At 46.1% G+C, this 20,032-nt stretch overlaps 1 long non-coding RNA gene across 2 annotated transcripts; it reads left to right on the top strand.

The window, feature by feature from the left end:
- Positions 1-3,097: 3,097 nt before the first annotated feature.
- On the top strand, positions 3,098-7,865 carry LOC128134324 (uncharacterized). Of its 2 annotated transcripts, XR_008232720.1 has the most exons (4): positions 3,098-3,187; positions 4,899-5,054; positions 5,146-5,256; positions 6,799-7,865. It is a non-coding gene; the product is annotated as an uncharacterized LOC128134324 (long non-coding RNA). The 2 variants fall into 2 exon arrangements; XR_008232719.1 differs by lacking the exon at positions 6,799-7,865 and having other exon boundaries at positions 5,146-5,910.
- The last annotated feature ends 12,167 nt before the right edge of the window (positions 7,866-20,032 follow it).

Genomic DNA, 20,032 nt, shown 5'->3' with positions numbered 1-20,032 from the left:
TGCAAACCAAGTGTGCTCAGCAGTATTTTCCTTTATGCAGTTCTTTTATTCTTAAGATGAAAATTGCTCGGGACAAAAGCATCGGCCTGATACCTGGGACAGTCTGCTCCTTACTCTCCTTTTTCCTGTGAAAATATGTGCTTCTTTGAAGAGAAGAAATGTTCAGCAAGAAGCAAATGCCAACGTGACCATTTTTAATGCAAATTGTCCGAGATGTCTCCCCGCTCCTCTAATACTGCATAGGAAATCTGTGACAGTGCCTTGGTAGGGCTGTCAGTCTGCGCTGCCTCTGCACTGCCAGGAGAGGTACAGGGGCCTGTGGTGGTTTTACATGATGAGAAACTGCCATGTTCATTTTCCAGCCTCTGATCCCACTTCAACGCAATAGCGAGGGCCTCTTCCACCCCTCTCTGGGTCTTGCCCTCCAGTCACTCAGAGGTTTTAATGAGCGGACAAAGCTGATGCTGGCGGTATCACTGCGAGGATGCTCCTGCGGGCGAGGGTGTCCACAGTGCCCCTTGCACGGGTAGGGGCAGGCGCAGAGGCACGTCCTGCACCACTAATCCCAGCCTCATGCAGCATGCACAGAGTTAAACTCTGCTCTGGTATTCCCGGGGGGCTCATGCTTTAGCTGCCACTCCGCTCCTGGCTCCGGGGGATGACGTGACCGTGACTTTCCCAGCACTTCTTCCCACGCTCACCCTCCGTCGGGATTCAGCAGAGTCCCGACCGTTGCTCCATGGAGCATCGCACCGACCCATGACCCCGCGTGCAGGGCCCAGGCTGCCGCTGTTCACCGCCCCCGCGGACGGACGGACGGACGGACGGGGAGGCAGCAGTTCCCACAGCCTGCGCCGGGGAGGAGGAGATGCAGACCCCCAGACGCAGAGCCCCTGGGAGCCACAAACCATGACAGCCCCCCACCACCGCTCTCCACTGGCCAAGGCACAGATGCGCGCCCCGGTTCTGGATGCTGTGCTAGCAGCCGTACCCCTGAGCCAACCCCGCAGCTCTCTCGGGGTGTCTGCGGGATTAGATGCATGCAGAGCACATGTGCTTTCCAACGAGAGCATCCACAATCCTATTCAATATACCCTCTAGCACCCATCCTCCCCAAAACAGCCCCATGCTGACCGAACTCTGCCTACCCACTTTATTGTCATCTCGACACCAGCGTGCACCAGTGCTCGGCATCCACAGCGTTGCATGCTGATGCACACAAATGCGCATGTGTATAGGGGGATTGGTGCCTCTGGCTGATTGCTCCTCTGACAAACAAATCACACCCTGATTAACATTCCTCTGTCCATAAACACACAACCTCAGTTGCAGTCCTGACCTGCGCATCACCCGTACTGCCACACGCGCCACAGTACAGTCCATCCATACAGATGCTGGAGGAGCATGGGAGCTCATGCACCATCATTTGGGGGTGCAGACCAGTTTCTGCAAGCCATTCTCCAGGCTTGCACCCTCATGCTAACTGGGGGTGACTCCTCTGCCCCCGAGATGTCCGTCCTGACTACAGCTGCAGAAGGAATACTGGATGTAATGGTTCAGCAAGTGATGATTCATAGTTTCCAAGGGCTTTAGTAGTATTAACTAATTCATACTCATTAATTAGCCCCATCTGGTCAGCATGTGACTGAGTGCTACAGTATGCATGCAGGAAAGGTCATTTCCACCAGGTGCCCATACACCTTGTCTTTCCTGTGGAGACAACACTCCCAAAGCAGCAAAGTGGTGGGGTGGAGAGAAAAGAGCCTATGAATAGTGTCCACTGGTCAACCCAACCAGCAGAGAGTCCTTCCCGTGAGATGAGGTGACTCTGTTGCACACCAGGAACACCCAAGCCGATTTTCCCACCTCCCACCTGCACAAGAAGTGTAAGAGAAGATGGGAGGAGAGCCCCAGCGACTTCTTCCAGTCACCAGGATGCCCAAGCTGATGGGAAGGCAATGGAAACCTGCTGGAAGACCACAGCGAGCAGGGAGCTGCCAAGCTGTAATCCAAAACGCTTGGCTATTTAATGCTGCTTATTGCAGCCCTCAGTTCTTCCTCTCACTGCAAGACAAATGTGATCACTGCTCATATGCTTCACTAGCCTTCCCCAGCAACATTCAATTCACCACTGAGTTTTGCTGGGGGGCAGGATAAGATTGTGCAGATATAATAACTCTATTCATCACCGCCGAGCAGGGGTGGGCAAACAGCGCTTTGTAAATGACTCGGGAAGTTTGGCAGCTCAGATCCCACCAATCTCCCTGACAGGCAATACCAGTGTGTCCTCAAGCCCCAGAGCAGTGCAGCCGGAGGAGCCAGACCCACTACCACCACGCCGGCATGGACCCTGCCACCCCATGGTGCACCAGCCTGGATGCACGTGGTTGCTGATGGAGGGGAAGGCTCTCACGCCCAGCCTCTCCCAGTGAAAACACTCAGAGCAGTGGGACCACTAGATCTGCGGGTGCTGGTACCCCACCAATGGTACCCCAGCCATGAGTGATGGTCTGAGGTTGGCTGCTGTGGACAGTGGACCCGTGGCTCCCAAGGGGACCCATCTGCAGCCTCCCATAGACTTTGGGAGATTTGCACTTGGGCCTCACCAGGTTCCTGTGCCCCCCTGTGGATGTATTACCCATGAGAAACCTGAGTATCAAAGGCTTTTGGTGCTTTCCCAGACCACTGACACACACATGAACACAGATACAGACACACAAACACACCACATATGCACACACACAGCCTGGAGCTGCTAGCCAATGCATCCCCTCCTTTTCTATCCTACCTTAACGAAATAGCTTCCACTAGCCAAAATATAAAAGAAAATAGTAAGTATTTTCAAATAAAAGGTGCAGGCATGCATGGCAGCTCCAGCTGCATCCCACACTGCCTCCTTGTTGTCTCAACACCTGGGAAACGCAATCCTGCTGCTGACATGTGGCTTTGATTCAGAAGCTGCATTAGCCCTAATTCCCTGTACCAATATCCTCTGCTGATCCAGGATCTGTGGGCAAAGAAGCCTGAGCCAATACTGCTAATCTCCATAGCCATCCTACAACCTCTGTTGCACCCCACACTGCAAATTGCTTTGCAAGCTGGAGCTGTTGGGAAGTGCTCCCCACGCGCTGAGCTCGCACGGTTTTCAGAGAAATCACTGCGGGGACATGACTTGGTGAACTCCTGGGTAAGATGGCTATTAAACACCCACGGGCTGGGGAGTCCATTTTAAACTAAATTTTTGGACTACATCTCTTTCTAGGTTTTTTGTTTGGGGTTTGGGGGTTTTTTTCCAAATTTTTAATCACCAAATTTGTACAGAAGGAGCCCTTTGAAAACCACTAGTTTAGTGCGGCCTTGCTACTATCTAGGCTTTTCATTAGAAGGCTAGCATCTGTTAAAGAAAATCCAAGGGGCTGACTTTTTCTTTCTTGACATAAAACAGCCTTTCCAGAGCTTAATAGAAATTTGAGTAAGGCACTTGCTGCCAAGGATCCAAAAAAATTGATTTAGTGTGTTCAAGTTCATTCATTAGTTTTTGTAAAATATTTTCAAGGGTGAAATTTCCTGTATTTGTTTTCAGCAGTTTCCAGGAATGTGTTAAGATGCTGCTTAGTAGCACAGTGATTACCAGTGTTCATTTTCAGGATTAAAAAAGACCAGGTTCTTATGACTATTTTCATTTCACAAACAATTAGAAAGCCGTTGCAGCTTCCTACACAAATGCCTTGTTGTGAGTATTTCTGTACAAAATATGTAGCACACCTCATCTTGTTTAAAGCGAGAATGAATAAATAAATAAATAAATGACACTAAAAATTATCAAAATGCCTTTGAGCAGTATATATTCTGCCAGAGTAATGAAGTCAGGTACACATTGTACTCTGTCAAACCAAACAACTCACTTTTAGTGTTCCTCCAGTGCTTTCTTGCAAGTAAGCACTATATTTACTTCCTCTGCTTTTCGTATTTCAAGGAAGTGGAGTTATGAGTACATTACATCAGGGGATGGAGAAGTATTATCCAGAACATGCAAGTCAACCCATGATCGGATCTGCTCTGCAATGCCTGTTCCCATTATACTGGGAGCACATGGTGAGGCTCTCCTGCCCAAGCATGGTCCTTTGGTCTGAGCAACTCAGACGTGCAGACAGACACAGCCATGCTAGGGACAGCCTAGGTGTTTGGGTCAGCTTCCCTTCCTTAACGTAAAAAGATTCACAAAGTAGTGAGTAGAGAGGAGGTTTTCAGACACAGGAAGAGGAATTGGCATGTTCTTACAAACCACTGAAAAGTCAGTTTATTGCTGTCGCCATTTTTCTTCCCTATACTGGAATGGGAGGGAATTACTCACAAAGAGAGTAAAATAGGATGAGAGGTGCCATGCTCTTTCTTAGTGAGACCTTCCATGCCAGAAAGTGCTGAAAATCCTCACCTTTCTGCTTGGTGATGGGTTGGGGGTGCAAACAGCTTGGATGAAGATTCATGGAAGAGATCTCATGAGCTGGAGTTAGAGGGCGACCAGCATGGTAAAGAGTGTATGGGGACACAGTGCATACAGCTGTGGCTGGTCTGGCCTGGGCAGACTGGGAGGAATACCTTAACAGCAGTCAGGGCTGGAGCAGAGCTCTAGGAAATCCACACAGAAAATGGCAGTGGTCGCAGGGCATGTGCAGAAACATCACGTAACAGCATGTCCATGAGCAATGAACAACTGGGAAAGCCACATCGAAATCCACATCCTGTGAGCACCCATGGAAACTAGCAATACACAGAGGGATAGAAGATTCAGGATACCAAAATTCAAGGACATTTGGCAGGGCAGCTTCATTTTTAAGAAAACTTTAAATTTTGATTGCTACATGGACTGTACTATGTGCATTTATTGTTTGAAATAGATGAACACTTCCCCAGGGCCTGTGGTCTCTCCTGAGCAGACCAACAGATATTGGGAATGTTATTCTCATCCCTGCGCCTTTGAGTCCTGGAGCATCCTGCAAGCTGAGCCCAGACCAGCTAAGGAGAAGTGAGCTGGGACCACAACAGGGACAAAAGTAAGGGCCTAAAGGTGGTGTGATACCCAGGACCAACCTGGGGTTGAGTCCATTCAGTCTTTGCAATTATTTTTCCTCTCTTCTCTTCCAGATGCAGCTTCACTGGAGGTGTGGATGGCTCATGGACTATTGGGAAGGAGACAGAGCATCTGGAAGATCCTTGGATGTGGAGATCTGGGCCACCAATGGGGTCTTCTGAGCAGTAAGGAGGAAGACCAGGCTTCTAAAAACAATAGAAATGAAAACAGCCATAAACTGGAAAACAATCTTGTGTCTCTGATGGAAAAGATGTGAATCTCAGAGGCTGCAACGACGTTTTATGCTGATGTCCTAATGAAGCACAAGAAAAGACACATTTCTGACTATGGCTGTAAAAGACACATTTGCATAATGTTTGTCTGCAGATTGGGGTGTTACGCTATGATAGCTTTAGAGGAAGGACAGGCTGTCCTCTTGAATGTGTCACTGAAAAATGTGCTTCCCTTGGAGACTAAGGGACAGCATTTGTATTCTTCGTTTGGTGGGAAATAAACAGCCCAGAGGCTGCTTGGTGAGACATTCACCAGGTCACCCTGTGCCTTGGGACAGCAGCAAGGGTGCAGAAGGGTGCCCACCACCTTCCCAAGCATGTCCCAGTCTGGAAAGAGCTGGGACCACTGTGCCAGTCAGGTCTCAGGAGAAGTGAGAGCAGTCAGGGGACACAGTGACAAGCACAGCTGAAAACAGGAGCCATCAGCCTCAGGAAGATAACAGTGGGGACAAACAGCCCCCATGCCTTGCATAATGAAATGTATATTTCTGAATGAGCCTGGGTGTAGGGCAGGAAAGTTATTTGTCAGCCAGATATTGGTAAGCAGGGAGGCAGGCATGAGATGTCAGGAAAAGACCAGGGCAGCTGAAAAGGTTGCATGGGTCACCAAGGTGGATGACCATCCATATGGTGACATGTTAGTTTTGTGGGAAATGATCTTCTGATCAAATTTTACTTAATAAAACTGAATAGAAGCAGCAGGCATTTATGTGCTTTATTGAGGAGTGTAACAGAAAGAGAGCTAATTACTTATTGCAACCTGAGGCTTAAAAAACAGCCAGAAAGTCAGTATTTGAAAAGCTGCTTTCACTGGCCTGGCTGCTCTGACAGAGCATGGAAAAAGCCGTGACAATACCACTAAATCCATCCTTCCCTGTGCTTGGGCAAGGGGACGTGTCCATCCCTGAGCCGTATGCAGCTCCCACTCCTACCTACTAAGCTTCCAGGAGGGCTCATATTTTCAAAACTTGAGCTTCCGCGTAGATTCTAGCAACAGAAATATAGGAGCTGATAGCGGACACCAAAATGGACTTTTTTTAAAATTTTTTAAATATTTCTATACTTGGAAGTCTCTTGTTGGACCTCAAAGTGGACCTGTTACTCTCTGCTCTTTAGATGATTTATTAATTACAGGCCGAGTTACGGCAGAACTGCAGTTCCCTCGGTCCTGGTGATTTGTGTGAGACTGGAAAAAACTTCGCCCTTTGCAGAAATAAACCCCATGTGCATAGCCAAAAAAGGGAACATAGTCCTTAAAAGACGACACACACAGAGACACACACACAAACACACACAAATATCTATTCATATATATATATAGCTTTTGGTGATGTGTCTCATGCTTCAGGACTGAATCTATTTTTATGCTTTCATAAATGACCATGGAAGAGCATTTCAAATGAATCTCAAAGAATAACATCCTTTTGTTCACAGGCACAGACACGCAGAATGGACTTGGCTGAAAAATAAAATAAGACTTTGAAAGAAGGAGAAAGAAGAAAGTTACCTGAATAACTACAGACTTAGAGCTTCTCATCCTGTTGTCACGGCATGAGGTATTTCTCTAGTTTGGAGAAAGAGCTCTGGATTCCCATCTTAGGAAGGATGCAAAGAAGAATATAAGATCTTCTTCAAATTCTGAATGAAAAGAGGCATTTGATACTGTTTTGGAAGTAGTTAAATGCTGTGAACGCTTATAGAGATGTGTTAATTATGGAGTACCAGCTTCTGGCTGCATGGATGCTCAGCCATGGAAGGTACTTTAGTGCACTCAAGGAGACAGTGAGAGCAGACACATCAAAAACCGAAACAATAGGTGGACTCTTATGCTTTTTCTTAAACTTAAAGAGAGTGCCAGACCTGGAGGAAAAAGCTGATATTGTTTCCTACTGACCGAATCAAACAGTAGATCTCAGTTTTATTTCTCCAGGAGGAGAGCAGGTACATGGTGGTATGAACATAGCATTGTGTTCAGGACAAATATTTAGGATGCTTATGGTGTGACATGAACATGAAACAGGCTGATGGAAGCAAAAAGTCAGGTTAGAGAATTTCCTTCATGGTTGTCTTGAATAATCAATCACCAGTGTGGTCCGTACCCCACGATACACCTTGACTGCTACGTGTTGGGTGCAGGCTGAGTGCTGAGCTGTGCAGACTGCAGGTTGGGAAACGCTGGGGTTAATATGGCCTCAGGGAACCTCTGCACATAGCTGTGGTCAGTACCTGCTGCTACAGCTTCATCTGAAGAGACTCCAGATAATGCATCTTTATTTGTTTTGGAGGAGTTAAATTTAAATTCCCAAAGAAATTCAATGAAACTACATAATAGACAGCACAAAGCCCGCGAGCCCAAGCTCTGCGCGCCTGCAGACCAGAACAAAATCCATCTTTTTAAAACTCAGGTATTGCAAACTGGGAGAAAGATTTTGTGAGAAAGATGCCTGGACTAGAGCCAGGTTTTGAAACAATGAGGAGGCAGCCTGACCTGTTGTTCCTAAATAAGAATTTAAAAAATACAGCTTCTAACCAGAACATTCGTATGTGAGATCCGAAGTTAGGATCTTAAATTCCTTTTCAAGAACATCAGCAGGAGGAGGACCAAATAAAAACTGTCACTGTTATTTTTCTTGTTGTCATTATATGGTTACAAGTGAAAGCAGAATGGGCCTTTTTGCATCAGAGGATATAATACAATCTGTAGGTGTTGTAGGAAGAAAGAGAAAAGAATAAGCAGAAGGGGAGGCAGGGAAGAAGAGTGGAAAGTTACATAAAACTGCAAAGTTAAAGCCATTTTGGGCAATACAGTTATTAGGAAACTGAAAAACCATGAAGGCTGGAAAGGCTTGGCTTGAGCTGCTGTGCTTGGTGGCATCTGTGTGGTCTACTTGGTAATACGGAGAGAGGGCATCCTCACAGAGCCTGGCCAGGCACTGTGAGAGGGTTGGGTTGAATTCCTGACTTCCAGAAGGGGAAGGCGAAGAGGGTGGGAGCCCCTGCCAGGTGCCTTCAGCCTGTCCAAGCTCCGGGACCTTCAGAGCAACGGGGTCTAACATGTGGTTTCCAATGCAGCAAGAAAGCCAAGGGGAAGGGTGGGGGCTTCCTTCCTCCCAGGGGAAAATTTCTTGAACCCAGAGGTGCTAACGCCATCCACGCTGCCAGCCACAAGGTGGGACAAATCCTGCTGCCCCTGCAGCGCTCCTCACCAGGGATGCCTGCTCTGGTGCCACTGGGCAAAGGGACAAGAATTATCAGAGCCCACACAGCAAACGCTGCATCTTGTCCGACAGGCAGGACAAGGTCGTGGGTGCTCACCTATGCAGCTGGCATTCGGCATTAGGGCAGCAGCAGAGATAAAAGCCAGACTAAAACCACAAAAGTGCAGAGCGTGGCTGAGCCGCGGGGCAGAAGGGAAAAGCACCACGCAAGAAATTGATTCCATTAAAAAGTAATCTCAAATTTAATAAAAGTTTTGATTTGATTATAGCCGTAGAACCGGAGGGCAGGGAAGGGAGTACAGAGAGGGAGCTGGGGGGAGGCACCGGGGAGGGGGAGAGCAGTTCTCAGGTCCGGCCGAGCCTCCAGAACGGCTCTCACAGCCTGCCTGGGTGCGCAGACTGCCTGGCTGCTGCCTGGCCTGTCCCCGAGCATCTCTGCTCCTGCCTCCATCCCCCTCCGACCGGCAGCACCACTCCCTGAGCTGAGCTCCTCTGTCCCCACTGTGGGACCCAGGCATAGGAGGGTGATGCAGCTGGGCAGGATGGAGAGCATCATGGGGGAGCTCATCCAAATGAAGTCAGCATTTATGAGATCAACGCCTCAATGTGCTTGGATGAATGCAGAGAAGCCTTTATGCATCCCAGAAGATGCTTTTCCGAAGCCTGCTGGCACAGCTTCTCTGTGCAAACCCACCTGCTCCACTCCAACCTGGCTTCTCCAGCAAGGCAGCAGCAGCCCCCACCTCCCCCTACAGACGAGTCCCACCTTCCCTCTGTGTGTTGGCACTGCCAGAGGGGCAGGCAGACTCAGTGGTTCGGGGCAGGACAGATAGCACAGGGATCTGCCCGCACCAGGACCGGCAGATGCTGAGATGAACCAGGTGGCCGCTGGTAGAGCCCAAACGCCAGGGAGGAGCATTTGCCCTCAGCTGTGACACATTGCAGCCTTTAAAAGCTGTTCTTGCCCCTCTGAACGGCTTGGTCTAGGAGCCTCCCTTTCCTCTGGCTCCAGTGGAGCAATAACCCCTGGTCACAGTGTGTCCTCTCCTGCTAAGCTGAAGTTCTCCTTGGGGGCATGGTTGGGAGGGACGTGTCAGGGTAACGCTAGCAAAAGGCTGATGTGGGGTATGGGGCTAGGTGCGTACCAGCCCGATGTTGATTCAGGCCCCATATTGCCATAGGAGACACAAGTGGTTCCCCTCATTTTTGCCGGAGGAGGAATGGGCATGGCCTGGAGGGGAGAGGGGACCAGGGTGGGGAGATGCTGTATTGCTTTCTTATGACAACATTAGTGCTGAGAAAAACCGGTGGTGAAGGAAAACACAGAGGAACTTGCTTGTTCCCAGAGAGGTTTTTCCTTCATGTTCAATTAGATACCAAAGACCCATGATTCTGCTGTGCAAAATAAATAAATAAATGCAAATTATTTTGCATGTTAGAGTAATGCAAAAGCCCAACCCCTGTCCTGTCAAAAAGGAATAACAACTTGGTCTGTGAGTCAACATCGACACTGAAATCACTGGCTGCTCCCTCTCCAATTTCCCTGTTTATATTGATAAGGTTGGCAGCTGGATGGCTGCCAGTGTCTTGACAGTAAATGTATGTGAATGATATATATACATACATAATATTGTTACATGTTATAGGTAAAGATGTTTCTTGAAGTGCAGGTGACAGGGAGTGGCTGTTAGTGCAGATATATATGCATGCACATATATAAAGAAGGGAAGAGAGAATAATTAATATAACACCAATTATCTGGGTTTTACCTTTTAAGCTGAGCTATTATATCATTTGGAAGTATGCGGCTAGGGAAGTAAAGAACAATAGAAGAAAATAAAAATGTGTTAGGACTAAAAGAAATCTGATATTAGGAATTAAAAGGAATCTAATGCTGGTATAAGGCCCACTACTAAGTGGGCATGATAAAATTGATGGTAGTGTTACTGAAAAGTCAAATAAGTTCCAAAAATATTTCTGCTTGGTAATTAAAAAAAAAACCAGGACAGCATATTGCAAGTTTACAGAGCTAATGAGATATTTTTCATTCTAAACGGTAACTATGGTGGTTATTAAATTGTATTATTGAGTCAAATGCATTTAAATTAGAGATGCTGTGCAATGGGCTTCCAAGTGTTTTGGAGAAACTCCTGGGGAACTTGTGGCTTAATAATATGTACTGTGGTAATGTGAAATACTGAGAAAACTTCAGAGGATGGGGAGAGGGAACACTGGGCCAAAACAAAGAACAGAACAAAATTGCTAAAGTTGTTTTGCTGAACACTGATCCTACATAAAATAGCAGGACAGCTGGTAAAAGATATAGCTAATAATTAATTGAGAATAAAACATTATTATAATACTATATTATGGCTACTCAGCAGGCTTTTCTGAGTGTTCCTGGTAAATGATTGTAAATCACTAAGGATAACTATCATCGGAGTGATTTTCTTGGGTACCTCTCTCAATCGTGTGCAGTGTTGCATAGCTGGTGAAACAGGAGGATGGAGGACTGCATGGGGCCACTGTGAGCTCAGGCAACTCTGAAATAGAAATTAAATCCAGGGGTTCAGAGGAACATCCTGGAGCTTCAAAAGCCACAGATAATCCTCCAACATACTTTAATGTACTTAACTCCAAGTCTAAAATACCAAATACTACAAAAAGCAATGTGTCAGAGGTAGAAAGCAGGAGAGACTGTGAATGTTGTCAGTCTCATGGGCTCCTGCAGCAACAGGGTATTTGCCCAATAAAAATGGCCAGGTGGCCTTTGATAGTGTAATGCCATCTTACAGAAGAAGATGAAAAATCTAAAGGCATCCCTATGATCCTTGATTTAAGGAAAACCTCCTTCTTGATCCCAGATCTGGTGATCGAGTTAATCCTGGGCATGGGAGCAAGGTGCATCTTCCTATGCCAAATCCACCTTTACCTGTGGGTCCTTGCTGATGCTACAGAAGAAAAAAGCAAACCCAAACCCCAAGTTACACATCAAGTGGCAGAAATAGTAATTCTTGCTGATCCCCAAGGCCACAGGATTACATATAGCCTAGGCATGGCATACTAAATAAATCTCCTTGCATCCCCTGGTTGGATACACCAAGAAACTGTACACCCAGCCCCTCATATCACAAGTGGCAGTTTCTCACCATCTCCTGTCGTGGAGGAGGAGGGCTGGCGTAGGATGTACAGAGTTGTCTGGGGTGAGGTGGCATGGGTTTGGGTGCTGCCTGTCCTGCAGAAGTGCTGAACAGATGAGAGCAACCACTGAGGGGGGACCCTGGGGCAGCTCACGCTGGTGGGAGCTGGGCTGATGTCTGACAGCCCCAACCTGCAGTCACAGTGTCCTTAGAGGAAGGCAGGATGACTCAGCTGGTGTCATGGTTGGTTTTAGGAAGAAACCAGAGAGAGGGACTTGGAAAAGCTTATTGCTGTGTTTTGGGAGAGGAGCAGCTGGTTGCTGCCTGTCCGTCATCCCATTTTCTTTTCCTTCTTGATCTTCGCTGCAGCGCTGCTCTCCAAAGCACTCTGACTCACCGCTTGTGAGTGGGAAAGTGAAGCTTGCTGTGAACTTGGGCAGTTTAATTTTCAGATTTTGATCAGGACTCAGTTTATCAGAAAGGCTAGAAGCCGAAGCTGGCCCATGGGTGCAAACTGGAGGTGGTAGCTGATGGGCATGTGCCCTTCTCCCAAGTCCTCCGCACACTGAGCCAGCTCTGCTGCAGGCTGCGAGAGTCATCAGGAATGCTGTTAAAGCAGCACAGCTCCTTTTAAAGTCGTGGGATTGTGGGGCTTTGGCATCATGTCAACTATTCCTGAGACAGTTCCCAATTATACTCCTTTTCTTTGTGGTTTGTTTTTTTAAATTTGTTGTTTTTCTCAGATAGTTGGTGCACAAGTGTTCTCAGTTATGTGAAATGGATTCTCACAAGGCTTTTATGTAAATACTTGTCTGGATGGATTTGCACTTTATTCTTCTGCTTGTAGCTGAGTCATTGAAACTGTAAACTGTGGTCACAAAAAATGTTTGCTTCTGATGGTGTTTTTATCTGTGAAGATGTCTGGTTTAGATTTGGACATGTCACTCTTTACATTAAGTGACAGCCCATAATAACTATGAATGCTGCGGTTACTTGAGCCCTGGCAGCATGAGAGTGCTCAGACGAACAGGACACGAACATGGCTGGTCCAGCAACTGAGTTCCGTGTTCCTACTGGTCAAAATTAGGTTTGGTTATGTCTAAGCAAGATCCAAGATTATCCTCAGAAAATCAAAGGGCTTTTTCTAGAGAAGCAGGTCAGCTCCTGCAGGATAGCTCTGCCTTAATGTCTCCAGAGAGGTACAGGGATCTTTGTGGACCTCCTAATAGTTTATGTACAGGCTATTCAGATGTGAATTGGAGCAGTTCTCCCCCACAATACAAACTTTTCATCCAGTGTGAGTGCCTCACAGAAGCTTTTTGGACTGCTATTTCTTATCACACCTATTCTCCTCAGTCCTTTCACAGAATAAGTATTATTGGTTGCTGTATTGGGACCTCTAAAGACAGGTGGAAGAGTTGAAATTTAGATGTGCGTAAGCTGCAAGTTGAAAATGCCTTTAGCAATTGACAAATAAATCCTGGCATGTCCCCAGAATGCAGACAGCAGAATGGGTTGCATGTCAGAAGGTGGTTGAGATGCTGCAGGACCAGGGTACTAGGACATCTGCTGCTGTTCTGCAGCAGAGATCCCATCTCTGGTTTCACCCCTGAGTGCTGCACCTGATGATCAGTAGTCCCACATTTTGCTAATACTCAGTCAGCTGAGGCTGCTGCCAGAGACACATGAGATTACTAGGGAGCATTTTCATGAGCATTCTCTCAGCAGCCTTTGTGCAAAGATGAAGCTACCCTGATCCTCAGTGCAAGCAGTTTACTCCACTCATCCTTGCACCCCTGTGCTAATGCAATGTTTTGTCTGTGCAGTATAGCAGCTCTGAGCCTGGGAGATAGCTTTTTATTCAAAACCTGATCTGTCTTTGGGCTGTGCTGCAGGGCCCTTGTTGGGGGTGTTGAGTTTTTCTTCCTATTTTGCAGTACCTTTCGAGTCCTAGGGAAATGCGATGTTTTATCAGGCACTGATTTTGCTACTGAAGCAAAATCCTTGCTGTCACTCACTTATGTGTCATGCTGTCACAATGCTTCTTTGGACCTGACTTTTTTTATTCATTATTGATCATGGGAAATTGTTTCTAGAAGTGGGATGTAATTTATTTATTACCAAGTCTTCCAGTGGAATGTGATTTGTGCTGAAGTCCTTTTCCCTGAATTGTGCTTTGGCAAACATGATAAGACTCTGGAAGTAGGACAGCTTTGATGCTGAAGAGTCACTCTTAACATCCCAAATACGCTGTTGTAAACATGGCTGTAACCTCACTTCTGTGCTTCATTTCTGCTGGTGCCAGAGGTTCCCCATCTCTTCCTTTTAACATCTAAGCTGTCTCCCTCTGCCATTGGTGGCAATAGGTAGGGCCTGAAGCACATTAGACCCACTCATATCATATCACACCAATATTATTAGCCTCGATAAACTCATAGGAAGTATTTTTATGGAAGGAAGTGAGCAAATGAAATGATATATGTATATAGTAAAGGCTATTTGCAAGCCAATAAATAGATATTTTTAAGTACAGAGTCTGGTATGTTATTCTGTTTGTCAGACCTATCCCAAATTTCAGGTTTCAAAAGATTTTTGTATGTCAGTGTGTTTATATCTTCCCCATGAAGCGAGGCACAGTGGGTTGAGGGGAAAAATGGGATCTGAGTACTCCCAGTTGGCTAATACTCACTGAGATCCACTGCTCTGAGAGCATCCACAAGAGCCGATTCCAGCTGCAGACATATTACGAGCTCCAAAGATAATCTGTAGAAGGGGGAAAGCTCCTAAAACTGGTGTTATAATCTGTAACACCAGAAAAGCTTTCTTACTTTAGCCTTGATCATATATTTTTTTACACAGGGGAATGCCATCTCTTTCATTTCCTCCCCTCTCCCTCTCTTATGATTTACTTTTTTTACCCATAAAAGTCTGAAATGTCCTCTTGCACTTCTGCTACTATTGTACCCAGGATTTTAGTGGGAACATTTGAAAAATAAATACTAGCCAAGGAGCACATTCATTTTTATTATAGCTATTCTCTCTGCATATGCAATGGTGAATTAACTCTATTTCTGCAAGTCTCTTGATTTTTATGTATCGGTGGAGAGAAGCTAAGGCCGTAAAGCTTGTTTGGTCCTGTAGACATTTGTGTTCTTAAATATGTAAAGATACCCCAGTGGAGCCTATACTGTTCCTCTATTTTTTGTGTAATTCTATTTTAGTGCATGTATTGCTAGTGATTTTCATTTTGTTTAATTCTCTTTAAAAGCTGAAAATCTCTCCAAATCTGTTTCTCTTCCTATTTCTGAGACTGCCTGTTATTGTTGCAGAATTATAGCATGACACTGCCTGAATATAGGCAATTTTCTACTCCAAACATGTTATCATTACTCCTTCAATACATTTATTGCTTCAGAACCTCTGGGGCAGTAGTTGCTTTGCTCCAGCGAGCACCAGAGATAGCAGACACTTGCTAGTCCTAAAGCTTTGAAGTAGGTGCCCTGGTCCATATTACACTCTCTGGGGCATTTTGGCAAAACCTGTGTCTACTTAAGAAACATTTTCCCTTCCTTGGGCTTCTTGACCTGATCCTTATGTATCCCTGGGTTTATAGTGGTGGGATGCTTGTGGATGTACAGGCTTGAGCTCAGTGTCTTGTTTATTGAGTTACTTTTATGGTAGCTTATATCCTTCTGTCTTAATCTCATTTTATGTCTTTTTTTCCTCTCCCAGTCTTTATAGTGGTAAGTGTCTCTGATATTTAAATGCTCACATACATGATCAGTAGATCTTAAGAGCAATATTTTTCTCTCATCCATTTAGTAAATGCTGGGTATGGCTTGCTTTACAAGTAAATCTGGATGATGGGATGCTCACATTGCATGTTTTTTTCTTCAGTGGTCACAATAGTAATAAATAGGTTTATTGCTATTGTCAGAGACATATGTTTTAAGGCCAGCAGGGCCATTATGATTATTTGGTTGGAGATTATGGATTGCTCGGAGCAGAATTCAAAGCACTGAGTCAAACTTAATAATGTGAAGGGGAGTATGCGTGATCTGAATACATCACTCGGGAAGACACAGCCCTTATGTAGGTGTCACGTGAGTGTGGCATGCAAGCATGTGCTTGACTTTAGTTGTGGGAGCAGTTATCTCCCTTCCCAAAGTCCACAGTGCTTTCTGAACTCAGGTGTCCCAGATTGGAGGTGATGATCTTCCATGTGCTCAGTTTTCTACGCACTGTGAAAAAGTTGCACATTATTTACAGTTTGTATTCTTGCAGCAGCTAGACCTTGGAATGACAGTGTCTGTCAGCAAGCTGGCTAGTCTCTTAATAAGTATTACATGAATCACTGCATCCTTATGGTTCTGAAGACTTTATATTTTTCTGAAGGAACTGCTCTTCCTAGAGATGGTATCTCAAAATGACATGTCTCCCCCAGAAAAGTACATTCCTCAAGGGGTCTTTAGAGCCACTCTGCTGCACTTAGGCCCTGCTGAGTTGTGTGGCTGATTATGATGCTCTGCAAAGAGTTGTTTCACAACTATGATTTTCCAATTACTTAAATCACCTGGAACTGAGAACCAAACCAGAGTTCCCTGTTATTTCTTTTTTCTATTTGTTTTGAGTGGAGCTTTTCGTCCTATTTTGCTTGCTCCAAAGAGCATTTGCGTAATGCCTGGTCTTGCTATCTGGATGGAGATGTGCAGTCCCACCCAATCCTCCATTGCAGGTGGGCCTCAATTTAAATTTAGGACATAACAGCAGTTATCTACATGAGAGCTAGGTGTCTGAACTGCTGTTAAAGTGACCACAGTAGGATTCACAGGGCACACAGACACATCAGGAAGCTAAATTTCAGTGCCTTAATCTCCAGCTCAAACACACCCTTCCTAAATGGGCTGTATTTCTCCTGCTGAAACCAAGTGAGAGGGGTATTCTCAGCACTTGTCACATCAACTCTTTTGGGAGGTCACAGCCAGAGGCTTAGTAAAGTGACCCAAAGGCACTGCTATACAGACAGCCACAGCAAACAGGAGCACCTCTGCCCGCTCCAGGCTGCCTGGCCACAGACCCTGAATTGCCCAGAGCTTTGAGGTGGATCTGCCCAGACCTCCACCTTATTGCTGGGGCCCAGAGAAGACCCAATCTAAACACTGGACAGAAAATACACTGAAAGCAATTGAAAATAAGCTGGTCAGACAGAAGAGAACATTTTAAAGGATTATTAACAACCCTTCCGCTGCTCAGGATGTCTTTGTAGGCAGATCCTTGCTTCCAGACTTGGTTTAGGCAAGTGATTCATTGATTTCAGGGTTGCAGCAAACCCTATGCAACCACTTCTCATCCCAGGATATCTTCCCTTTCCACTTTCTCCTAGGCCTGGCTCTTTCATCCTTGTCCCTCACTGCAGGCTCTCTGACACTGCTTGGGCTGCAGGTTCCCAGCTCCACCAGCCCAACCCTGATACCACCTATCCTGTCCTTTCCAGCACCTTCTGCCTGGAGCAGGATCAGCAGTGATTTGCCCTCCCTCCATGGTATGCCACCTGATCCAAACTTCTTTCAGGAAGGGGAGACCGCTGTGAACCTGTCATCTTCACCCCAGATGCTTCATACAGGTCCTGGTGATAGCAGAGGGTAGGTAGGTGTGCAGGTGAGTAAATTCCCATGACAACTATAAATTGTCTTCAGCAGATAGGGGGAAAAGACTGGATAAGGATTTAATATAAAGCAGTTCAAATCTTTTTGAGAAAGGGAGCCTAATTATCTGAATTTCTTAATTACCAGCCCTTTTATAGTATACACTCATAAAAGGCAGCTGGAACTTGGAATTACCTATCCAGAGCAGTTCACCATATTGTTGCTTCTGTGAGAACAATATGTTATAAACCACGTACCAGTTAAGTTGTTTTAATTAACCAATTATCTATTCAAAGTTTCTTGTAGCTCTCTATCTCTGTTCTTTAGCTACAGTACAATATGGAAATGAGAGTAAATTAAAGCACTTTATTAGACAAAATAGAATTAACAAAGAAAATAAGAAGTTACAGCGAACAAAACACAGGCCACCTGATCATGCTTGCAACATGTAAAATGATAACTTTAACTTTGGCTGTTAAAACAGATGAAGTATAATAAATTAAACCAGTTAATCCAAGTCATCCTGCAGTTGTATCACCAGAGTAAGCTGTATCTGCGATCTGCTGGTGGAGCAGATGACCTCTGGAAGAGCGCAGAGCCCTCACCAGCACTGTATGGGTTTATTGTTGTCTACAGGAGACCGTCTGTGCCTGCATGCCCTGTCCTGCACCAGACTCGCACTGGAAGCGGAACCAGGACTGATGGGACTCTGGGCTGTGCAAGCAGCTTGTATCCAAGTGCCTTTAAAGCCATGGTTTCTCCCCAGTGGGACCTGCAAGTCTTGCAAAACACACATAAGAACACTCCATACAAGACCCAGCAGCTGCTGTGTGCTCTCAAACCACAGCTGGAGAATCACCCCATCTCTTCCCTCCACACTTTCTGAAACAACCCTGTTATCAGAGTGCTTATGTGGGGCACGGAGCAAATCCCATCCTTGCTTGAGGACACAAACGCATCCCCTACCTCCAGGCAGTTTGTTATTCCCTGGATGAGCTATTTAGCAGCAGGCTTGCAAACACTGCTTAATAAAGCACCTAAAATCAGGGTGGGCAGACAGGACTGAAGACGGTTGCCTCTCTCCAGGACTTTCCTCCTGGCTCGGGGTCTGTCCTGGTTTCAGCTGGGATAGAGTTAACTGTCTTCCTAGTAGCTGGTACAGTGCTATGTTTTGAGTTCAGAGCGAAGAATGTTGATAACACTGATGTTTTCAGTTGTTGCTCAGTAGTGTTTAGACTAATGTCAAGGATTTTTCAGCTTCTCATGCCCAGCCAGTGAGAAAGCTGGAGGGGCACAAGAAGTTGGCACAGGACACAGCCAGGGCACCTGACCCAAACTGGCCAACGGTGTATTCCATACCGTGTGACGTCCCATCTAGTATAGGAACGGGGAAGTGGGGGCAGGGATTCGCCCTCGGGGATCGCTCGGGGACTGGCGGGGTGTCGGTCGGCGGGTGGTGAGCAATTGCACTGCGCATCATTTGTACATTCCAATCCTTTCATTATTGCTGTTGTCATTTTATTAGTGTTATCATTATCATTATTAGTTTCTTCTTTTCTGTTCTATTAAACCGTTCTTATCTCAACCCACGGGTTTTGCTTCTTTTCCCGATTTTCTCCCCCATCCCACTGGGTGGGGGGGAGTGAGTGAGCGGCTGCGTGGTGTTTAGTTGCTGGCTGGGGTTAAACCACGACAGGGTCCTTGTGGGATAACATGTCAGGGGCCAGGACCTCTTGGCCACATCATGGTGCTCCAGCTTTTTCACAGCATGACTGCTGTGTCAAGACAGGCAGTGGCTTTCTGTGAAAGCAGGGGGATGCCACTGAGAACAACTTGTGTGCTGAGCAGGCAACAACTATCAACACATAAAACCAGGCAAACTGAGGATGTGATTGCTGCCAGGCTTCATGGTTGCAGGTTGTTCTTTGCATCGGTATTGCTCCCGCACAGCAGCAGCTCCTCTCCTTGTGAATCAAGGAGAGCATTTAAAAACTGAAGTCACTTGCAAGGCTTTAACTAAGGTATGTACTTTTAGAGAAGTATTTGGGCACAAAGAGTCGTCTTGTCACTTAGGTAAACAAGACGCAACTATCGGGCTCGGTTTGGGGCTTATCAATTGGAACCAGCATGAAAGTGAGTTCTCCAGCTCCGGTTTGCAGTTGCAATGACTGGTTTCTCAAGATAAACTAAGAGCGTATTCAAGTACTTTTCTCTCAAAGTGATATGAAAGTCACATTGTTGTTACTCCACATCTTACAAGCCAGTTCCCTAAATAGGATTTCAGAGAAAAAAAGTTAATGGGATGCTCGTCTTGGGTGCGATTTGAGGCATTACCAGATGGATTGATGGCTGCTACCCCTCGCTGCTCCCCCCCCCCCCCAGCTTTCATTGGGATGCTTTGTGCTCCAGGCAGAGGAGTGCTGAACAGCATACATGGGCTTTATTCAGTCTCTTATGGGCAATGCCTGTTGTTCCTTTTCTTGGCAAAGCTGGCACTTGCTAATCAGAAAGTGGTCAGATGGGTAAAAATTAGGAGATGTCCACCTGGAGCAAGTCTTTTCTTGGCCCTTCCCAGGAAGGGAACAAAGCATATTCTGTATTTTGGCTGCTCGGTGTTTCTGGGAATATAAAAGGAGATGCATCCTACTAGTTTGGGTAAGACAGC

Source organism: Harpia harpyja, chromosome 20 (assembly GCF_026419915.1).
Source record: "Harpia harpyja isolate bHarHar1 chromosome 20, bHarHar1 primary haplotype, whole genome shotgun sequence".
Taxonomy (NCBI): Eukaryota; Metazoa; Chordata; class Aves; order Accipitriformes; family Accipitridae; genus Harpia; species Harpia harpyja.
Note: the sequence above shows the minus strand (reverse complement) of the source record. Positions and strands in the feature narration are given on the sequence as shown.